At 36.1% G+C, this 22,226-nt stretch overlaps 1 protein-coding gene across 2 annotated transcripts in view; it reads right to left on the reverse strand.

Moving 5' to 3' along the window:
• The window catches only part of lrrc7 (leucine rich repeat containing 7), a 106,915-nt gene extending 92,404 nt beyond the window's left edge, over positions 1 to 14,511 (reverse strand). The window contains exon 1 of one of the 2 annotated variants that reach the window (XM_026264652.1): positions 14,098 to 14,511. The gene's annotated coding sequence lies outside the window, so the exon portion shown is untranslated. Of the gene's footprint in view, positions 1 to 13,729; positions 14,015 to 14,097 lie in introns of those variants that run through there. The other variant, XM_026264658.1, reaches the window with a different exon arrangement.
• Between the last annotated feature and the right edge of the window lie 7,715 nt (positions 14,512 to 22,226).

A 22,226-nucleotide genomic window follows, 5' to 3' on the forward strand; every position in this document is an offset into this window, starting at 1 on the left:
AAACCTACCAAAATACCATTTTGCATCCTTGAATATTGAATTTAAATGTTTAGGTGAACTATTCCTTTAAGAACTCAATGGCAAATTAAATAACTAAATGACGGATGGGCTCACACATGGTCATCATTACAGAATATCACAGTTCCAGGTGTACGCTTGGTATTGTTCAACAAATGCCAACCAGCTTCCTGCACCTGAGGTCCTGTGAAGCCAATGACCTCGTGCTTACAGATTCCCACGGCACACGGAAGCATTCTGATGAAAAAGCCTTAACCAAAAGAGAGGGCGGAGTGTAATTAAATCACATCTCCTGAGGGGAGCCCACAGCCAGCGATCAATGTTGGGGAAAAGAATTGTAATTCACACAGTATGGCAAACAGCAGAATTTAACATGCCAAGCTCAGGTTCACTCGCTCTGTTTAATGGAAGCGAAACGCTTAAGGTCATTGTCCCAGCGAGGCAGAGGAGATGGGGCCCAGTCTTCATCTTACAAATGATGATGTATAGCATCACGGGACCATCTTACTGAGGCAGAATACCAAGTGAAATCAAACCTCTATTCAATCTCGAGGACATTCTCCATATAGAAAAGATATATGGACTGGACACAGTCAATTCATTTAGATCTATTCATTACAGTTACTTTGTAAATAAAAAGTGATGAAAAAAGTAATGTAATGAAAGAACATGTGTCTATGACTAATACAATAAAAATTGTATATACGAAAATACCAAATATTGTAACATTTTAAAAGTATAACAATATATCAAAGGGTGAAAAACTACTTCAGCATTGTGGGAAAAATTATTTACATGCATTTACTTTGGTCAAATTATTCAAAAAGTGTGAAAATATGAATTATGTGTACTTCGAATACATAACATGACATGACATTATCCAAAAATAATAGTCTGCCATATTCTTACACTTTATTTTAAGGTTTCCTTGTTATTAGTGCTGTCAAATGATTAATCACATCCAAAATAAACGTTTTTGTTTACATAATCTATGTGTGTTACTGTGTATATTTATTATGCATATATAAATATAACGTGTAACAAGAACACCTTAAAATAAAATGTTACCAAAAATATAATTTCTCCCACCATCTTTTCCATCACACAATGAATTAATAATATTTTGAATCATTTTTTTTCTTCTTACATTTTACAATTTGACTTTTCATTTAGATAATTTTAAATTTTGTAGTATTTTGTGATTTATTATTATTATTGTTTAATAAGCCTATATAGTTTTACCGTTAAACACAATTAAAATGAGATTTCTTTCTTTGGCAACCATCTTAAATAATATACGATTAAGTTTTTATTTTTTAAAGGTTTTAGTTCGTAGTTTTAGTAAAAATAGAACCAAATGACATTTCTTTACAACAGTTTGGAAAAAAAAAAAATGACAGAATTGTCCTGTAATGCACGTATGGTTGATGTTATATAGTTTACTGTTAGTAAACAAATAAAACAAAGACTTTAAGGGTCAAAAGTGCCCATCCTGACATGATTTGAACAGAGTGGGAAAAGTCTGAAATCTTTAAAATCCAAATACGTCCTTCAAATGCAAAAGTTCACCAAAGCACCTTGCACTCATTTAAAGATGGCTAAGCTGTCCTCAGGTCAGCCATGGTACAAATAAAACAGATAAATTAATAAACAGAAGGAAGGGGAAAATGGAGCAATCCTCCCCAAGGTCCTCTGTTTCTGGGACATACCATCAACATTGCTTCACATTAGCGAGGTAGTACAAATGCTAAAACACATCGTCAATGTTTATTATAAAGCACAGCAGGGCACACACAATGATTCCTGCCTCTAATGCTGACGGCCCGCGGCGGAGAGTTGAGGATAAGTGGAATTGCCACGTGAGGAGACGAGATCACTGAGTCACTTGAAGGAGAGCACCTCCAGGCACTAACACAGCCCATATGGCCTCTCTCGGAGCAAGAGTTTCATCCCCTGCATCTGCCTGTAGCATTTTAAAAAGAGGCGTATTTTAAATGGAACTGATATGCTATGCATTTTACAGTGTATAGTGCATAATAAACGAATCCTCCGCAACATTCACATTTTCTTTTTCAGGCTCTACTCATAATAGATCGACTACAGTCATTTGAGCTTTTTAAAGTTTCATTTTCACAATCTTTGATATTCCACATGTGCATAGACTGATAATTAATACCAACTAAACATAAAATAAACAGCCCATTAGTCCAAAAAGACCAAATCAGATATTAAGCAGAGGGATTGAAGCCTGAAAGATGCTGTAAAACCCTCAATGTCACAAGACTCAAAAACAGGCAGCCACGCAAGAGAGTAATATTAGACAAAAGTCTCTTGATGGCACCCAAAGGGTGTCTAGGCATCCCAGAAAGCATTGCTCTGGCCTACTTTGTTATTTCTGGTGCCCCTGCATTTTGTCAGCACATGATGAAAATTTGTACTCTGAATTAAGGAAAGACCTGTTTAAACATTCAAGCTTTTTAGGCAATAAAACTAGCAAATTCTTTTACTGATAGGAATTTGTGTTTCTTGTGATTTTTATTTGTGTTCCTCACTCAGGTCCAGTTGCAGTGGACAAAATTAACGTCAGCTGGAGCGAAACACTTTAACTACAAATCACATCCTCCAGGGTTGGGAAATGACCCAGCAGGTACCGTCAGGCACCATGTAGTCATTTACACAAAATGCTGCAATCCCAGTGAGCCAGACAATATAATATTTGTCCATAAATGTCTTAAACCTCCACTTGTTAAACGGATAGTTCATCCAAGAAATGAAAATTCTGTCTATTGTCCATACAATAAAAGACAGTGTTGTTAACTTTAAAAGCCCCGTTCTTCGTGATCCCATGTTTTAAACTTTAGTTAGTGTGTAATGTTGTAGTTAGAGTATAAATAATATCTGTAAAATTCTAAAGCTCAAAGTTCAATGCCAAGCGAGATATTTTATTTAACAGAATTCACCTACACAAAAAAACGACCCGTTTGTACTACATCCCTCTAGTTCCTGCAGTAATGACGTCACTAAAACAGTTTTTTGACTAACCTCCATCCACATCAATACACAAAAAAGGGGGCGTGGCCTTGTTGCGCTCCGACAGAGAAGAAGAAGTGTTGCGTTTATGTTTGTCGCCATGTCGTCGAAACGCTGTTATTTTCATCTCAGAGTCTAATTGAATTTGTTTGGGCTTCCCAGGGATGCTGTACTTGGAGATTAATGGTTCCCGAAAATTATAATCCACATGTAAAACTATGTCAGCACATTATGGTGGAGCAGTTCCCTATTTGTCTGGAGAAGGCGTTGTTTATGGACCACATAACATTTTAAGTGTATTTTATTATTTAAGTTGGTGCGTTTAACAGTTTCTGTAACTTATTACACAAAGGGCAACGCTGTTTAGCTTTGTTAACTAGACATTAGGGCTGTGCAAAAAAATCAAATGCGATTTTCATGCGCATCTCGTCAGTAAAAACGCTCCTGTGATTATAAGTACATCTCCAGCACGTGCGTTCTTTTACTGTCTATGGTTAGGATCAGGATTTCCAGGTTTTCAAAACAAATCCTGCCCACTTGCTTCTCAAAACTAGTCCAATCACGTTTCCATGAGGGCAGCGCGTGCTATAAGCTGCTGTCGAATCACAACACAAGAACCGCTGGCACAATCAGAACTCATAACGTATTTCTTAAGGAGGGGCTTCATAGAACGAGGAAGTCATCAGCCCGTTTTTATGACAGTGAAAACAGCGGTATACAGATAAGTGAATTGTGTGAAAAATGCTGTGTTTTTTTACAAGCGAAACATGAACACGTTATATTGCACACTGTAAACACAATCAAAGCTTCAAAAAAGCATGAAAAACGGGACCTTTAATAACTTTCATTGTATTTCATTGTATGGACAAAACACATCAACTGACTGGTATAGTAGGTTGTTTTCAGTGAACCTGTGGATCAGGTTCACAAATCATATATTTGTAGCAATAGCCATAAATACATTGTCTGGATCAAAATCATACATTTTTATTTTATGCCGAAAATCATTAGAATATTAAGTAAAGATAATGTTCCATTAATATATTTAGTAAATTTACTACTGTAAATATATAAAAACTAAAACTACTGATTTAAAAGTAATAATTAAACTTTATTTGGAGTACTACCTGTGCACAATGCTAAGTACATAAATACTAAGTACTTTACTAAGTACATAAATATGTAAATGTATTTGTAGCACACTTAGCATGAAGCATGAGATAAATGTATTTTAAATACATTGTAGTATATATATTATATATACATATGTATATATATATTTTTTTATTATGTATTTATGTATTTATTTATTTATTTTTAGAAGACTATGTATGTAGTGCAAAAGTCATTTGGAACACTCTTATGGTACATTTTTATTCATTCGGTTACTATGAATGCTTTTTTTTTTTTTTTTTTTTTTTATGTAGTGTTCCTTTAAATTGTACCTCAATATAAATAACTACTAACTAGCTACTAGCTCCTAAGGCGCACAATATGCAAATACCAAAGCTTCAGTCATGCAGTACAATAATCTTAAAGAGTATGCCCAAACCATGGAGTGATCGTGTATTAATAACAGTGTCATTTCTGGAAAAGAGACTAGAGACTAAGTTCCTGTAAATATAAGACAAAACCTACTGAAAACGGGGAAAAAAAGATGCTTTTTATTTTCTAAAATACATATCAAGCTTGACAGTCCCAGCTTTGTACCTCAATGTCTGATGTAAAACATTACCTTGCCAGCAACTGAAAACTTCTGTTGCTTCTGCATGTACATGTACACGTACTCTACTGTACATGATGGCAGATTTAAGCCCTTCCAGACTTGACATGATCACAGACCGATTTGCAACTCTTCCACTGCTCCACAAAGGAGGACAAATTGAGTGGACTGGTATGGTTCCTGTGTGAATTGCTAGAACTGGTATAGTCAGGAGGAAGTGCTTGGGTTTGTACTGCAGTGGGGATGGTGAGATGAACAGAGAGAATGTTTTATTTGTGACTTCACACAGCGAAGCCTGCCTGAGTGGGCTGACAAGCGCTCATGCTACACAGAGTTGCCATGGAAACTGCAGGCTACGGAGGAGAAAGTGCAAGACAGAGGATATGAATTAAGTTCTGTCATTTTATCATCTACTGCTGACTACAGCGTGTGCGTCGTGGCTATGCTAACGAGACACTAAAGCAAACATACTTAATGCTTACTAATCTTCTAGATAAGACTTGCTATTTCGGCTGTACTTCATAGCCACTGTCAGAAATATCAATGCAGTTCTTCAATGAGGATTACTTTTGACTTCAAACCATCAAGCATTTTCTATTTCCATATTTATGGGATATGCACTACTCTGCATGTAAGCCAGAGCCTGTATCAAATGTAATATAATGAAGTATGTATAGCTCTATTATTTAAAAAAATAATAATAATCAAAACCTGCGATAATTCTTAAAAAAAAATGAAAATTCTGTTATCTTTTAATCACCTTGATGTCAGTCTAAACCTCTATGCCGTTGTTTCTTCTGAGTACCACAAAGAAGATATTTTCACGACCCTTGTCTTTATAATGCGAGGTGATAGGATGCAAAACAGTATTGTTCATTGAGACATTTTCTCATTTCAAAATATCTTTTGTTTTCCAGATTAAAGAAAGTCATACAGAATTGGAACGACATGTCATTTGAATTTCAGATTTTATAAATAGCTTGCTTTGGCTTCTAAATATCATTATCACATAGCTGATTGAAATGCTTCAAAATGCAGCCATGGCTCCATCTGCTGCACAAAGACAGATTGATACACTTCACTCCAGGCCTACATTCCTACATGCCTATGTTCCTCTATCTAATTGAAAATGAATAGAAAAATAATTTCAAGAAATGCCACTGCCATGTAATGCATGACTAAACTAAAGCAAATCGGCTCAAAGTAGATATTGTATGGGTCCAGTTCTATGTTTTGCCCCAGTTTCTCATTCTCATTCACCTGAAGTCAGCTTATTTGAACATTTTAGGTTCAGCAGTAAATCCTTATTTGCCCTGTATCAGAACAAGGACAAATCAAGAAAAAAAAAATACAAACTAATGTAGAAGATCCTACAAACAAAGAAAAGAGAAAATATGTTTCTGTTAAAAAAAATACAGACTGTAAGAATTTGTATATGTCTTCTGTTTTTAGGGCATATTATAAAATGGAATTTAAAGAAACCTTATGATTGTAAACCAAATCCAAAAGCCTTTCCATACTACACAATTCCCCAGTTACGTATCTGTCAAACTATTGTATACTGTAAGGATTCTATCCTTCAAAATCCCTTTTCAAATCAGGCTGTTCTGAGAATTTTGTCAAAATTAGATAGTTCTGCGAAGCCCCCCCCCCCCCCCCCCAGATAGTAAATTAACAGGGCCTTCTTCACCTTTAACCCGCCCTGATTGAGCTGCATAGATTGTATAAAAAGCATGGATGTAGTGTTTCATAGATTTCTGAAGAGCTCAAAATGTGCGGATCGAGAAGTCGCCGTCTTGATAGTGCGCCGGCAGCCATATCACCCTGGAGCCCAAGACCGGTTGCCCACTGAAGCTAAGCAGGGCTGAGCCTGGTCAGTATCTGGAGGGGAGACCTACTGGGAAAACTAGGTTGCTGCTGGAAGAGGTGCTATTGAGGCCAGTAGGGGGTGCTCACCCTGTGGTCTGTGTGGGTTCAAGCGCCCCAGTGTAGTGATGGGGACACTATACTGTCAACAAGCACCGTCCTTCAGATGAGACGTTAAACAGAGGTCATGACTCTCTGTGGTCATTAAAAATCCCAGAGTAGAGGTGTGACCTCTGCATCCTGGGTAAATTCGCCCATTGGCCTCTGACCATCATGGCCTCCTAACAATCCCCATATCTGCTGATTGGCTCCAACACCCTGTCTCCTCTCCACCAGTAAGCTGGTGTGTGGTGGGCGTTCTGGCGCACTATGGCTGCCGTCAGATCATCCAGGTGGATGCTACACACTGGTGGTGGATGAGGAGATACCCCCCTGACAATGTAAAAGCGCTTTGAGTGTCTAGAAGAGCGCTATATAAATGTAAGGAATTATAATAATTATTATTATTACTCCCGTATAATCAAAAATGGGGAAAGAGGCGGGAGCTGGTTGCTGAAACCACGCCCCCCTAGCTCAACGGTGGTGACAGCAAGGGCAATCCACCTGTCAATCAAGTGACCACGCCCTTAATTATGCAGAACTCTAAGGCTTAATATAATTTAAACAGATAAGTTATATTAAAAAAATCACACAAAATTAGCTATATAGACCAAAACCATGTTTTGTACCAGGCTGTAAACATGTTTCTTTCTGCTGTAAAGTTGGGAATTTTAACATGGGGAGTCTATGGGACTGACTCCCTTTTGGAGCCAGTTGATGAATTGCAGTTTTAGTCACTTCCATGTTGGTTTTGACGGTAATGCCCTGACGAGCGCACTATGGTATCAGAGATTGTGGCCCAGTTTATTCAGCGGCTCAGAGAGTTGAACCAAGTGTCTGCCTTACAGGACCATAATAGATCAACCTTATTTCTCTGTGTTAACAAAAATGTCTATTTTACCAGCTGGCTATTGCAATATTCTTATATCCCATTCACTCTGACAGCAGTTTTATTGCTACTGTTGATTGCTTGGTGTTTCTGCCGCTGGATGCCTTAATGTTACTGATAAGCTTTATGATTGGCCACAGCTTTGAATATATGCTCACCAGTGAGACGTACTGCTGGGACCAATAAGATGTCTTTGCTGCTAAATACATTTGTATATACATAGCAGCAGTGCATTTTTACAAATGATCGTCAGTGAAAAAAAATCAACGACAATCGCTGACATGGTTTCTATAAGATTGAATCTGTTTTTATTATATCTCTTGCATGTGGGCAGAGCCAAATCAGAGAACAGTCAGACAAAATTCCCGTCAGTGCTTTAGTGAGTAATTATAAATTGTGATGTTGAATGTGATACTACAAAACGTTAAGGACTTTTGTAACTTTTGGTCAATTCAATGCATCTTTCCCCAATTAAATTATGAATATAAAAAAATATAGAAAAAGAAAAGGACACAACCCAAAATTTCGAATGGCAGTATAAAGTGCATTGTTGGCCAAACTAGAAGGCATAAGCATAATGCAAAAAATAAATAATAATAATTTAAATAAATAAATAAAACATATACAAGTTCTACAGTGCAAACTACCGCATAATAGTTTTTAAAGGACATTTTAGCAGACTTTGATCTCGAATATTTCCTGAATATGTATGCATTGTGAGGATGTGCATGGGGAAACTTTAGTAAGGCTCATCATTTATTAATAACATTATTATTAGGCAACTGTGATGCCATCGTAAACATCGCACTTGATGTGGATTTACAGTCTTGTGACCTTCAGTTGTGTGTTGAAAAATCAAAGCAAAGAGCTTGTGAATTTTAAAAAGATCCATGAATATTTGAGTAACGTGATCTGTCCTGCTGATGTGTGAATCTTCACAGGTCATGTTGTGTCAGCAATTGTGTATGAGAAGATGGGCATTTCAGTCAGAATACAAATGAAGTGTAAGACAAAGCGACAAAGAAATAAAGTAGGTTTTTTTGGGGGGGTTCCGGTCAGGAATCACTGTTTATTCCAATCACGTCAACCAGCCAATCTCTTCTCTCCTCCCACGGTCAGCCTGCCTCTAGACTGTTTTAATAAGAAGCGGTGAATTAGGAGATGGTGGGCTGCTTTAACCGGATGCAGTCTACTCAAGCTTGACGCAAATAAACAATTAGTCCAGTGTGTGTCCAATAGATACATTTTAAGTGAGACCACCCCCACTATGAATAACAATCTTCAATAACATTGCATATGTTATGCATTTACATTCAAGATCTTAATATTCCTAATGGTAACTGTGTAACGTTTCCAAAACAATTACATAGAATACAAAACATATTAACTGTTCATAACCCCATATTAAATTTTAATTTAATTAAATGTATGAATTTAGCAGACGCTTTTATCCAAAGCGACTTACAGTGCATTCAGGCTATCAATTTTTACCTATAATGTGTTCCCGGGGAATTGACCCCCCAACCTTGCGCTTGATAGCGCAATGCTCTACCAATTGAGCTACAGGAACACGATCATCATCAAACCTACCAAGTTCCCTGTTATTTACATCAATATGACATCATTAGCAATATTTTGCTTTGAATGGCCAATGTAACTTGCTCACTCAAGAGGAAAGCACAAACCAACACAAAACACAAACACTGTCTGTACAGAGGAACAGGTGTGCTTTGTCTGAGAGAGAAAGGGAGGCAATGACTCCTCAAAACCATTCTGAAAAGCAAGAAGGCATACCAAGGGCACATAGGGGGTGCTTGTGAAAACCATTCTTAACTTAAAAATGACAAATGAGACACCTACAATATCGTGAACTTCAAAAACTCTAGCAAACAAAGACCACATGATCACAATTAAAACACCAATTGCAATTGAAGGCAAAAAGTCATATGAATGGAGGCAGATATTCTCAACTTGAAAAATACATAAACTTGATTTGAAGTTTGTGACTTGGCTTTAATAAATAATTTGGTACTATAAATTCTAGAATAAATGTACAACACTGTTTTGTGATCCAAAAATATTTTTTAAGAAATGAATACAGTAACAGAGCAAGTCTTCAATAAACTGTGATTAATTTAATGCTTTTTAATTGAATATTGAACAAAGTGTATCACAGTTTCCAAAAATATACTTTTTTCAATATTGGTGAGAAGAAATGTTTCTTGAGCAGTAAATCTGCATATAAGAATGATTTCTGAAGTATCGTATGGATGAATTGCTGCTGAAAATTCAGTAGGCGGGAAGAAAATACTTTTAAAATACTGTATATTTGCTCATTCTGAAACATTTGCCTGATGAAGGTTAGTGGAATGAAACGTTGACTTTAATAAAGTTTAAGAATTAGCAAGTATTTTTAATTCAACTGTTTTATTGATTTTGTTCCCATGTACCTTTCATCGTTCCAGGTGTGCTGTGTTTACTTTGATAAAATACCATATATTAAAATAAAAAATGTTTAAATTATCATAATTTCACAAGATAACCATTGGTACTGTATTTTTGATTAAATAATGCCAATTTGGTGAGCATGAGAGACTTTTTTTTTCAAAAACAAACATTTTAATAGTATTCTATACTTTAAATACATTTAATTTCTATTCATAAAAGTATAAATAGTATTGGTTGGTTGTCAAAAATCAAGTGTAAGGTAAGACATATGTCTCAAGCCATGAACTGTAAGCATGAAATAGGACTGAACACAGAAGGGATTTTACCTCCTCATTTAAGAAACTTCACACACACCATCGGTCCAATAGTATACAGCCAGTGCCCTTGCTGCAGGTGGAAAAGTGAATGACTGATTGAGTGGATAAGCATGCTGAATAACTTTTACTCAGCTCTTCAGTCACCCTCCTCACACACAGCAGGGGCCGCTCTCAGCCTGCCATTGCAGTAGAACACAACTGGAAGCCCCCGCTCTCTGGCTCTCTCTCCACAGAGTAAGCTCTTACACTGCAGACGCCCACACAACACTGCAACGAAACCTTGTCTGTAGGCTGAAACGCTGAAAAACTGTCTTAGCTGCCAGCGTACAGAGAATCATGACAGACAGACAGACAGACATACAGAAAGAGCAAATATCGAGCAAATATTCACAACCTCAACGTAATGTTCCTGTGGTAACCCTAAGTAGGATGTAAACCGCAAGTCACTGGGGAACACCGATTACAAGGCAAGCGCTGAAAATTATGCATCACGCAGACATTCTTACCTACAGCGATGATTCAAAAGGTGAAAACTTGTGGGTGTTCCCATGACTGGCAAACCGCAAAACAACACACAACAGATGGGAAAGTAACACTTCAACAAACACTTCAACAAAGAACCGTTATGTCCACTGAGAAGACAGCAGATCCATTGCTTTGCTCCTAGTTGTGAAGTCACATAGTGAGTAAGGGTGTTCCAGATCTGCAATAATAGGCGATAATTATAATAAAGTGCTAAACCTCCAGCATTCTGCTGTGTATGTGTATGAGAGAGAGAGTGTTTATGTGTAGGCAGGCCTTTCACACAGAGATGATGCTGCACCATGGAAACCTGTGCAGATATCTGCAGCTAATTATGCAGCGACCCGCTGACAGATATGAAGAGGAAAAAGCACCGTGGAATTAAAGTGCCAGCTCTGGCTGCCTCCATTCTCCACACCACTATTGAGAGTGAGAAAATGTGTGTATAAGAGGGAGATAGAGATTAGAGAGTAAAAGCTTAAAAGGGTAACACATGGGATGATGTAATCCCGCAACTTGAGTAGAAATCCTAAAACTACATGTGAATCCAAATACTTAAAAATGCTTGAAGAGCAGGAGCATACCGGCATGATGAAACGTAGTTTTAAAAAAAAGACGAACGCTTTAAATGTCCAGTAACAACTTCATGCTATAATAATTAGATTAAAGCAACTGTGTGTAGTTTTGTGTATTTTTGTGACTTTGCAGCCCATCTACGGTTAAGTGACTGACTGGAACTTGCTGTTGTAAAATACATCACTGTGGTAATTACAGTGGATAGCTGTACATGTGCATTCGCCTTAGAAGTCAGAGTACCATCAGAATGATTCTGAAACTGATATTTCAAGGTAAAAAAAACCATCATGAAACTAAAAATGCCATTTGTTTGTTACTTTGGCAGGTCAGCCATGTCTCAGCACTATATATGCAAACTGTATTTAGTGATAAATATCTAACTAAACAAAGGCATAAGTTATTTTCCCTAAAATATTGGTTTTTCACCATACTAATGTGGGCTATATACATGGATCTGTATTGGTAATCCACACCTCGTCTATTCAGTATGTTGTGAATTGAATAAATGTCTTTCCTTGCTCTATCATGACATAGGTACATTATGATTAAAAAAGCTGAGTATTTTCCATGGGACAAGCTATGTAGGTCAGGGTGACCTAGTTGACAGAAGACCTACTTTAGTCTGATTGGCTTTATCAAGTCGATCCAGTCCCTGCTCTGCTGCTTCCTTCAAACCAGGTTTGTTTAGGTATCATTAATCCTGAAATCATCATTATAAACTCTGAAACATGAAGCCTCACATGGCCCCCTATGTACATCAAAATTAATACATTTTAATTCATCGCAATAAAAATTGTGACTCACCCAACTGTTATTATTCTTAATATTATTTCTAAAGGTTTTCTTGATTATGAACGGAATAGGAAGTTAATACCAACATTTTCTGTTTTTTTCTTTCTGCTCTTTCTAACATGAGAGACCCAGATAATTAAGCTGACTCGTATTGGCCTGTTGCCCAGTCAAGATGGTTTAAGATGGATTTCTAGAGGAAAACATTCCAAGGATTTGGTGACCTTGTGAGGGAGTGATGAGCCTCACGAAGGCAATAACTTCATATCTTTCAAACTACCTTTTCATCATTTCAAACTATGTTTTACAGACAGTAAGAATGTTATATTACCATGTAGCCTAATGAATACATTTTGATTGAAAAAAAAAAAACAAGCCAAATGCATACTAAATGTCCACTGCAAACACAAGCAAAATTATTTTGTTCTGTTTAAATATTATTCTATTAATCATAATAGAATAATCTAACTCATAATGTAAATTCATTCTGCATTTCAATCTAAATGCTTATTTGTCTGACATGCAAACAAAATTAGAAACAATCTTGCATCTCTAACATTTTTGCAGGTGCCTTGTTGAAGAGTAAATAATATAGGTGTCTATTATATAAAGTATAAAATTACAGTATATTGTTATGTTAATGTATTTCATTATATTAAAATATAATCAAATACAGCAATTCTTGACAACGTATCTAGAGGAAATGTTTTTAAAGTAAAATTTTTGCACTAAAATTCAAGTCGTGATTCCTGTTAACTGTATATCATTCGCCCACTCTTAAGAGTTTGCCCTTTTCAAAGAACTTTGGAAACACATTTAATAACCTGCAAGCTTATAAACCACTTTGCTCTTATTTATTTGGCTAACTTTTATGTGGCCTAGATGTTCTCAATTCAACATTTAACAACACAGATCAATCAGGGTCACATAGAGTTTCCAAAATTATTTCTCAATAAAATAAGGAGGCTGTTATGACATGACTAATTTTCAAACCTCTAAACCCACACAAAGTGTACAAAATATCACAAAGTGTTATATACAGACTCTGTCTTAAGAGTATACTGATAAATCTTTAAGGTCTCTTACACAATCAAAAATATGCAAAATACATATGCAGGCTACTGTTCTGTTAAATGTTCAGTTAACTAGAGTGAATATGCGTCTAAAAATCCCAATGAAATCAGAGCATCATAAACTAAAATGGTTTGACATTATTGCAGCCATATTGCTTTACTGTATATTTTAAAAACAGGCAAATGACAAATTATCTTCAATTGTCCCACTTTAGCTGTATTCACCATTACACATTTCTGACAAGTGACTGAATGACGTTACAGTGTATTTGTTGCTGAAAAGTTGATCAACTACAGGCTCTTTTTGGGGTAATAAATCCTAAGCACACACATTTAAAAGCGGTTAACCCAAGTAAACAGTATAAGCAACAGTGCCAACCTGAACTTGATCCTGATTGCGCCTGGACTGCGTTTCTGAGTAAATTCATAATGATTTGACGCTGAAATGACCGTAGAGATTGCAAACAATTATGTCAACTTGTGCTACTTAGCAAGACCCCGTTATGCACATGAACTCCTTTGGGACAGATAACTCAACACACAATCAGAGGTGTTTCTGAACATTTGAGACATGATCCCCGCAACATGCGCAAAGCTCTGCTGCTGACTTTGAGTAGGCGTGCTTTCATTTCAGCCAACAGCGACTCAGTGCAGCTGCATGAACATCCAATATAGCTTGCACTATAATGAAACGAGTTCTTTAGAGAGCAAAGAAACATGTAAAACATGCACTCGATTCGTACGTACCGCATGGAGCTGTTTGCTCATTTTGGGACCGAATGAACAAGGTTAGAAAAAGACGTTTTCCAAAAAAAAAAAACGGATTTCGGATCCCTCACTTCCAAAAAAATCCAATGGAAATAGCAGTGGATGGCGTTTTTAATAAAAAACGACAGAATTCTCTATGCTATTAACCATCGTGCCTCCTTGTAGATCGTCTCCATCCTCTCTGCATCGTCGGTGCGGTTCAGTGCAATGGCTGCGCGCGTGCATACGGTGGTCTGCGGACGGACTCCCACGACGTCAATCAAACAAGTTCACCTACGCTTCACTCCTGAGTGCGAGGATTGGTTATGAAGTTGCATTATATCTCAAATCATAAATTATGCTCTCCGCCACATTATTCATGTCATAGCGCCTGCTCGCGCATGTGTTTACAGGCCACGTGAGTTTGCCCCTAGATCATTAGAGGGTCTCACGCACCTTTTAACACAAAGTAGCCTTTAATCTAGATTTCTTTAGATTTAGACTAATAAACATATATTATGCAAATATATATATATATATATATATATATATATATATATATATATATATATATATATATATATTTTTTTTTTAATTTATTTATTTATATATTTATAAAGTGTTTTTAAGCATTGCTAAGGCACAATCGTCCTGTCATTTGCCAGTAAAGCAAGGTGGCAGGTGATTAAGTAATATTTTAAATTAATAAAGTAGCCTTGTCATTGCTTTTAACATTTCACTAAATAAGAAAACTTCGATTCAGACAATAATGGCAAGTTACTTTGAGTACTTCTTGTATAAAAATTTCTAAAGAATATTTATTAGCTCTTAGAAGTAGAAGTAGAAACCTGTTTCAAATGTCAAAATCAATTTTAACAACATTTCAGTAACCACAAAAGGCAGATTAGATAGGCAGAGAGTGAGTAGTAAATAACAGCAAAGGCAGGGTTGTGGGTTTGATTCCCAGGGAATGCATGAACTGATGAAATGCATATCAAATGCTTTGGCTAATCATTTTCTAACAGCTGTGTATATGTGAGAGAAGCTTGCCAATCAGCTGGTGTATCCTGTTTGAAACCCAACACTCCTCAAATTCGTAAGTAGGCATTATTTGTCATTTTATCTGTTGTCCTATTTGCGTGTGAAAATAAGAAATGTTGTGCAGTGAGAACACTAGACTTTAACACTGTGATATTCATTATACTGTGCTCAGCCATCATTACCATGGCAACTATAGATCATGCACGAAATACACCAGAGAGCTAAATTCACTTTCCTTTCCAGTGAGCAACAGTAATGTGTTTCTTTTCCATCACAAATAATGCAGTGAATACAGTCTACAGTGTAGTATAGTTTAGACTGAGCTGGAAGTTGATTTGCATAACATAAGGTGACAGTGTGGATCTACAAATATCACATTTTTTTCTAGTTCATGAAAATGATGTATATTGTTATGTGATATTATTCAATGAGTCCTAAAAAGCCATTCATTACAGTCATTTTAAATGACTGTACATGTCATAAACAGCATATGTTTGATAAAAATGATGCCACAAGGTTGTATTCATTCAGATAGAGCCCACTTAAATAGACAGTAAAACTTGCACACCGCAGCATAGAATGAGCACAAAGACTAAACCATAAGTGAAGCTCCCAGTTTTCTCACTACCGAATATTATATTTCAAGCCATTGTTGGATTTTATCCACAGGGCAAAAACGGTTGTCTTATATTTGAGAGTTTGAATGGTGTTCGTTGAATAAGTAGACTTCAGTTACATTCACTTTCTCCATATTACAGTAAGCAACAGCTGATAGAAATGCACATGAAACACTGATGTGTAGAGTATGTACTGTACAGCAAATGTTAGGACGTTATCTGACTTAAGAGGATTCTGCTTTATTTTACAGTTGCTTAGCAACAGCCTGATCTCTGAGAAGTGCAGTACAGAAGGAATGAATATAAAAACTCTTTAAAAAAATGTCATGCTCATTCTGTATTTTATCCTTGACTTTAGACCAGCTTGAATAGCACGGAATACAGTACATTGGTCCCATCACTGCAGTGTTTTTATGAGCATGTAATAAATTAAACTGTACATTCTCTATACCCCAGTTTCCATTTCTCCTTGTTATGGATGTTAGAGATAAATATAAACAATAATCATTATCATAATTATATATATATATATATATATATATATATATATATATATATATATATATATATATATATAAAATGCAGTAAGTAGTTGTCTCTCTCTCTCTCTCTCTCTCTCTATATATATATATATGTATATATATATATATATATATATATATATATATATATATATATATATATATATATATATATATATATATAAATGTTGAAAAGTAAGTGTGGTGTTTCTATGGCAGTACAGCAAAGGACAGCATTCTCACACATCTCAGGTCTGCCAGTGTCTCAACACTTCATTTCTAGAGCTTCTACTCTAGAAATTACAGCAAATCTGTATTTGTGTTCTGTATACTGAGATTATATCAGAAGAATACCTTTATACTTTTGACTATTAAAGGAATAGTTCACCCAAAAATGAAAATTTGCACAATTTGTCAGAATGAGAGCTCAAACTGCTGAATGAGTCAGAATGAAACTTAAAGCATCACAATAATCCCCAAGTATCTCACATGACAGTCCAATTAATGTTTTGTGAAGTAAAAAAAAAAGGCTGTGTGTTTTTAAGAAACAAATCCATCATTATAATAAATAATAATAATAATAATAATAATAATAATGTAAAATAAATAAATAATTGCAACATTTTTATAAAATAATTTGTAAAAATAAAAAACTGTTGTAAAATTTGTAAAAGAATATATATTTATATATATATATATATATTAAAATCCACCAACATATTAGTTTAGAACTGTTTTGGCTGGTTTTCACTTGTAAATGGTGCTTCATCTGTGCATATATCTTTCCTGATTCAGATAAGATGGCTTTTTCAGTGTTAAAAACAATATTATAGATGGAAGCAGAATGCCTTGATGGATTTGTTTATTACAAATATGCAATGCTTCATGAGACTTAATTTGTTGGACACAAGTGGCGAAGATTACTTATGGATTATTCTGATGGCACCCATTCACTGCAGAGGAACCATTGCTGAGCAAATGATGTAATACTAAATTCCTTTAAATCTCTTCAAATGAAGAAACAAACTCATTAACATATTGGCCTGAGGGTGAGTAAATGTTCAACAAATGTTCATTTTTGGGTGAACTACTCCTTTAACATGAAATAATTTGTGTGAACAGCATGTGATTGAGATGTTTGTTATAGTGTAAATAAAAGGTCTGCAAAACATATTTATTAGTATGGACACCATACTGTGAGCATAGTAAAAGTGTAAAAGGTCTTTAATGAAAGCATTGCATTTAAGTCTTCCACCCATCTCACTTCTCACATCTCATGATACACATTTTACCAGTTTGCGTGTTCCCTGAAAATCAACCCACATCCAGACTTCCAGTGTGCATGTAGAACCTGATTTATTTACTCTGACGTAAATATATAAGCAGTTTCTAATCTTAATGTAATAATACCTTCTTGTTCATGTGGTAATTCATGTGGTAATTTAGGTAATTTGCAGAACTATTTTTTTATGCCAGCATGGGGAGAGCTGATGAGAAAAACTACTGGTTTAGAGGACTCTAATGACCTGTTGTTGAGTGTGTAAATGCTCTTTTGCTTTTTGGCTGTCATTGACAATGAAACTACTGTAGATAGGCTTGCTTGTTTGCTTTTCTCACCCAGTGCTGTAAAAAACTAACTTCTAATATACATTAGCCATGTGAAGGACCCTCTCTTGATACTCCTGATCTTAGACCAACTGAGATTTTCTGAGAGATGACAAATAAATCGCAAACAGGTGATAGTTTCTTTGGCGTTTTCCAGTAATGCATAAGTCCAATAACGCAATATTCATATTCAAGTGCAATATTCATGCTAATTAACCACATATGTCTGTTTTATAGGAAGCAATCATCACTAATAGTCTTCAAAAATAAATAATTGAATGAGTCATATTGGTGCTGTAATAGTAATCTTCATTGCTCGCTTCATTCATGTGGCAATCCAGTATGTTTTCATCGTTTTTTTGTTTATTTCATATTTAACAAACACATGCTGAGCTTTAATTGAGTTTGAAAGTATAACCTAAATAAAGGTGCTATATGAAATTAACTAAAAATGTAAACACTTTATTATGATGACCACCCTTTTATGTTTTTATCTGACTGTGAATTCTGAATTTCTACAATAGCATCTCAGTACACTTTAACAGGTAGACTGAGCTGCCAATAGACTGTATTAGATTTATAATGTAGGCACAACAGAGAGAGTGTGTGTTCCCTCTGGCAGGAACAGAGGATTGTCTTACTCTAGGATTGCTTTGCAAGCAGCACAGCTGATTATTTTTCTCTGCATTGATCCAAATTAAGTATTTGTGCCTTAGCAAGCACAAAGCTGATGTTTTTTTCCCAAGAACGTGGGCCGCTCTGTCTGCATGCCTTTTAATAATCCACTTCTGAGGCATATCTTGCTTTCAGAATTAGACTAGAGTAGGCTACTTCAGCATGACAGTTGTTGTACAAGAACCATCTGGCAAAGAAGAAAAGAAAAACAAAGTGAATCTACTGTCCACTGGGAGCTTGTTTTCACATGAAACGATTATGAACAGGACAGAGGAATCAATGCAAAGGTAACCATGAGTGCCCTCTCTGGGAGCAATGTCATGTTACATGTTTTAATTCATGATTTTTATTATGACTCCATAAAACTACATGAGATTTGTGAGAATACATTATTCGCTATAGTTGATTTATGTTTTTCAAGTTACAAATTCTCATAAAAGATTTATTTTGAAGATGGATCAAAATTATGTGATAGCACATAACAGATCAAAAAGGCAATAATATACTGCACCAAATATACATTTATAATGTAAAAATATTTAAAACAAACATTAAAGTGTCAAATCAATGATGCACGTATACAGTAAATTAACAGTGGACGCTTTTTAAATAAATTACACATTTTACTTGTTGTTTTCAAATGTGCAAAACATTCGAATCAAACTATTTATTATTATTAACCCTCTCAAGCTCAAATTAAGTTTTAGGAACAAGTTTTTAGTACTCCATATACATAAAATATGCATCTGGAGTAATAAGGTAGTTAGTTTTTAACTGTTGCAAATCAGCAACGCCTGCCTTGAGAGGGTTAAAATGTTAGCTTACAGAATGATGCCATTTTTATAGCATTTCCTGAATATTTATTTCGTGTCTGGCACATCAATCAATCAATCAATCAATCACCTTTATTTATATAGTGCTTTAAACAAAATACATTGCGCCAAAGCACTGAACAACATTCATTTGGAAAACAGTGTCTCAATAATGCAAAATGATAGTTAAAGGCAGTTCATCATTGAATTCATTGATGTCATCTCTGTTCAGTTGAAATAGTGTCTGTTTTAATTTGCAATCAAGTCAACGATATCGCTGTAGATGAAGTGACCCCAACTAAGCAAGCCAGAGGCGACAGCGGCAAGGAACCGAAACTCCATCGGTGACAGAATGGAGAAAAAAACCTTGGGAGAAACCAGGCTCAGTTGGGGGGCCAGTTCTCCTCTGACCAGACGAAACCAGTAGTTCAATTCCAGGCTGCAGCAAAGTCAGATTGTGCAGAAGAATCATCTGTTTCCTGTGGTCTTGTCCTGGTGCTCCTCTGAGACAAGGTCTTTACAGGGGATCTGTATCTGGGGCTCTAGTTCTCCTGGTCTCCGCTGTCTTTCAGGGCAGTAGAGGTCCTTTCTAGGTGCTGATCCACCATCTGGTCTGGATACGTACTGGATCCGGGTGACTGCAGTGACCCTCTGGTCTGGATACAGACTGGATCTGGTGGCTACGGTGACCTCGGAATAAGAGAGAAACAGACTAATATTAGCGTAGATGACATTCTTCTAATGATGTAGAAAGTACGGTGTTATGTGAAGTGTTCCGGTTCCAGTTTACCTAATTAATGCAGCCTAAAAATCCTTTAACGGATTTGGATATTAAAAGCATATTAGTATGTTATGTGTATGCCAGGTTAAAGAGATGGGTCTTTAATCTAGATTTAAACTGCAAGAGTGTGTCTGCCTCCCGAACAATGTTAGGTAGGTTATTCCAGAGTTTAGGCGCCAAATAGGAAAAGGATCTGCCGCCCGCAGTTGATTTTGATATTCTAGGTATTATCAAATTGCCTGAGTTTTGAGAACGTAGCGGACGTAACGGAGTATAATGTAAAAGGAGCTCATTCAAATACTGAGGTGCTAAACCATTCAGGGCTTTATAAGTAATAAGCAATATTTTAAAATCTATACGATGTTTGATAGGGAGCCAGTGCAGTGTGGACAGGACCGGGCTAATATGGTCATACTTCCTGGTTCTAGTAAGAACTCTTGCTGCTGCATTTTGGACTAGCTGTAGTTTGTTTACCAAGCGTGCAGAACAACCACCCAATAAAGCATTACAGTAGTCTAACCTTGAAGTCATAAATGCATGGATTAACATTTCTGCATTTGACATTGAGAGCATAGGCCGTAATTTAGATATATTTTTGAGATGGAAAAATGCAGTTTTACAAATGCTAGAAACGTGGCTTTCTAAGGAAAGATTGCGATCAAGTAGCACACCTAGGTTCCTAACTGATGACGAAGAATTGACAGAGCAACCATCAAGTCTTAGACAGTGTTCTAGGTTATTACAAGTAGAGTTTTTAGGCCCTATGATTAACACCTCTGTTTTTTCTGAATTTAGCAGTAAGAAATTACTCGTCATCCAATTTTTTATATCGACTATGCATTCCATTAGTTTTTCAAATTGGTGTGTTTCACCGGGCTGCGAGGAAATATAGAGCTGCGTATCATCAGCATAACAGTGAAAGCTAACACCATGTTTCCTGATGATATCTCCCAAGGGTAACATATAAAGCGTGAAGAGTAGCGGCCCTAGAACTGAGCCTTGAGGTACTCCATACTGCACTTGTGATCGATATGATACATCTTCATTCACTGCTACAAACTGATGGCGGTCATATAAGTACGATTTAAACCATGCTAATGCACTTCCACTAATGCCAACAAAGTGTTCAAGTCTATGCAAAAGAATGTTGTGGTCAATTGTGTCAAACGCAGCACTAAGATCCAATAAAACTAATAGAGAGATACACCCACGATCAGATGATAAGAGCAGATCATTTGTAACTCTAAGGAGAGCAGTTTCAGTACTATGATACGGTCTAAATCCTGACTGGAAATCCTCACATATACCATTTTTCTCCAAGAAGGAATATAATTGTGAGGATACCACCTTTTCTAGTATCTTGGACAGAAAAGGGAGATTCGAGATTGGTCTATAATTAACTAGTTCTCTGGGGTCAAGTTGTGGCTTTTTTATGAGAGGCTTAATAACAGCCAGTTTGAAGGTTTTGGGGACATGTCCTAATAACAATGAGGAATTAATAATAGTCAGAAGAGGACCTATGACTTCTGGAAGCACCTCTTTTAAGAGCTTAGATGGTACAGGGTCTAACATACATGTTGTAAGTTTAGATGATTTAACAAGTTTATACAATTCTTCCTCTCCTATAGTAGAGAATGAGTGGAACTGTTCCTCAGGGGGTCTATAGTGCACTGTCTGATGCGAAACTGTAGCTGACGGCTGAATGGTTGCAATTTTATCTCTAATAGTATCGTATAGTTCATAAAGTCATTACTGCTGTGGTGTTGGGAAATGTCAACACTTGTTGAGGCTTTATTTTTCGTTAATTTAGCCACTGTATTGAATAAATACCTGGGGTTATGTTTGTTTTCTTCTAAAAGAGAAGAAAAGTAATCAGATCTAGCAGTTTTTAATGCTTTTCGGTAGGATATGCTACTTTCCCGCCAAGCAATACGAAATACCTCTAGTTTTGTTTTCCTCCAGCTGCGCTCCATTTTTCGGGCTGCTCTCTTTAGGGTGCGAGTATGCTCATTATACCATGGTGTCAAACTGTTTTCCTTAACCTTTCTTAAGCGTAAAGGAGCAACTGTATTTAAAG

The sequence above is a fragment of the Carassius auratus genome, chromosome 6 (assembly GCF_003368295.1).
Source record: "Carassius auratus strain Wakin chromosome 6, ASM336829v1, whole genome shotgun sequence".
Taxonomy (NCBI): Eukaryota; Metazoa; Chordata; class Actinopteri; order Cypriniformes; family Cyprinidae; genus Carassius; species Carassius auratus.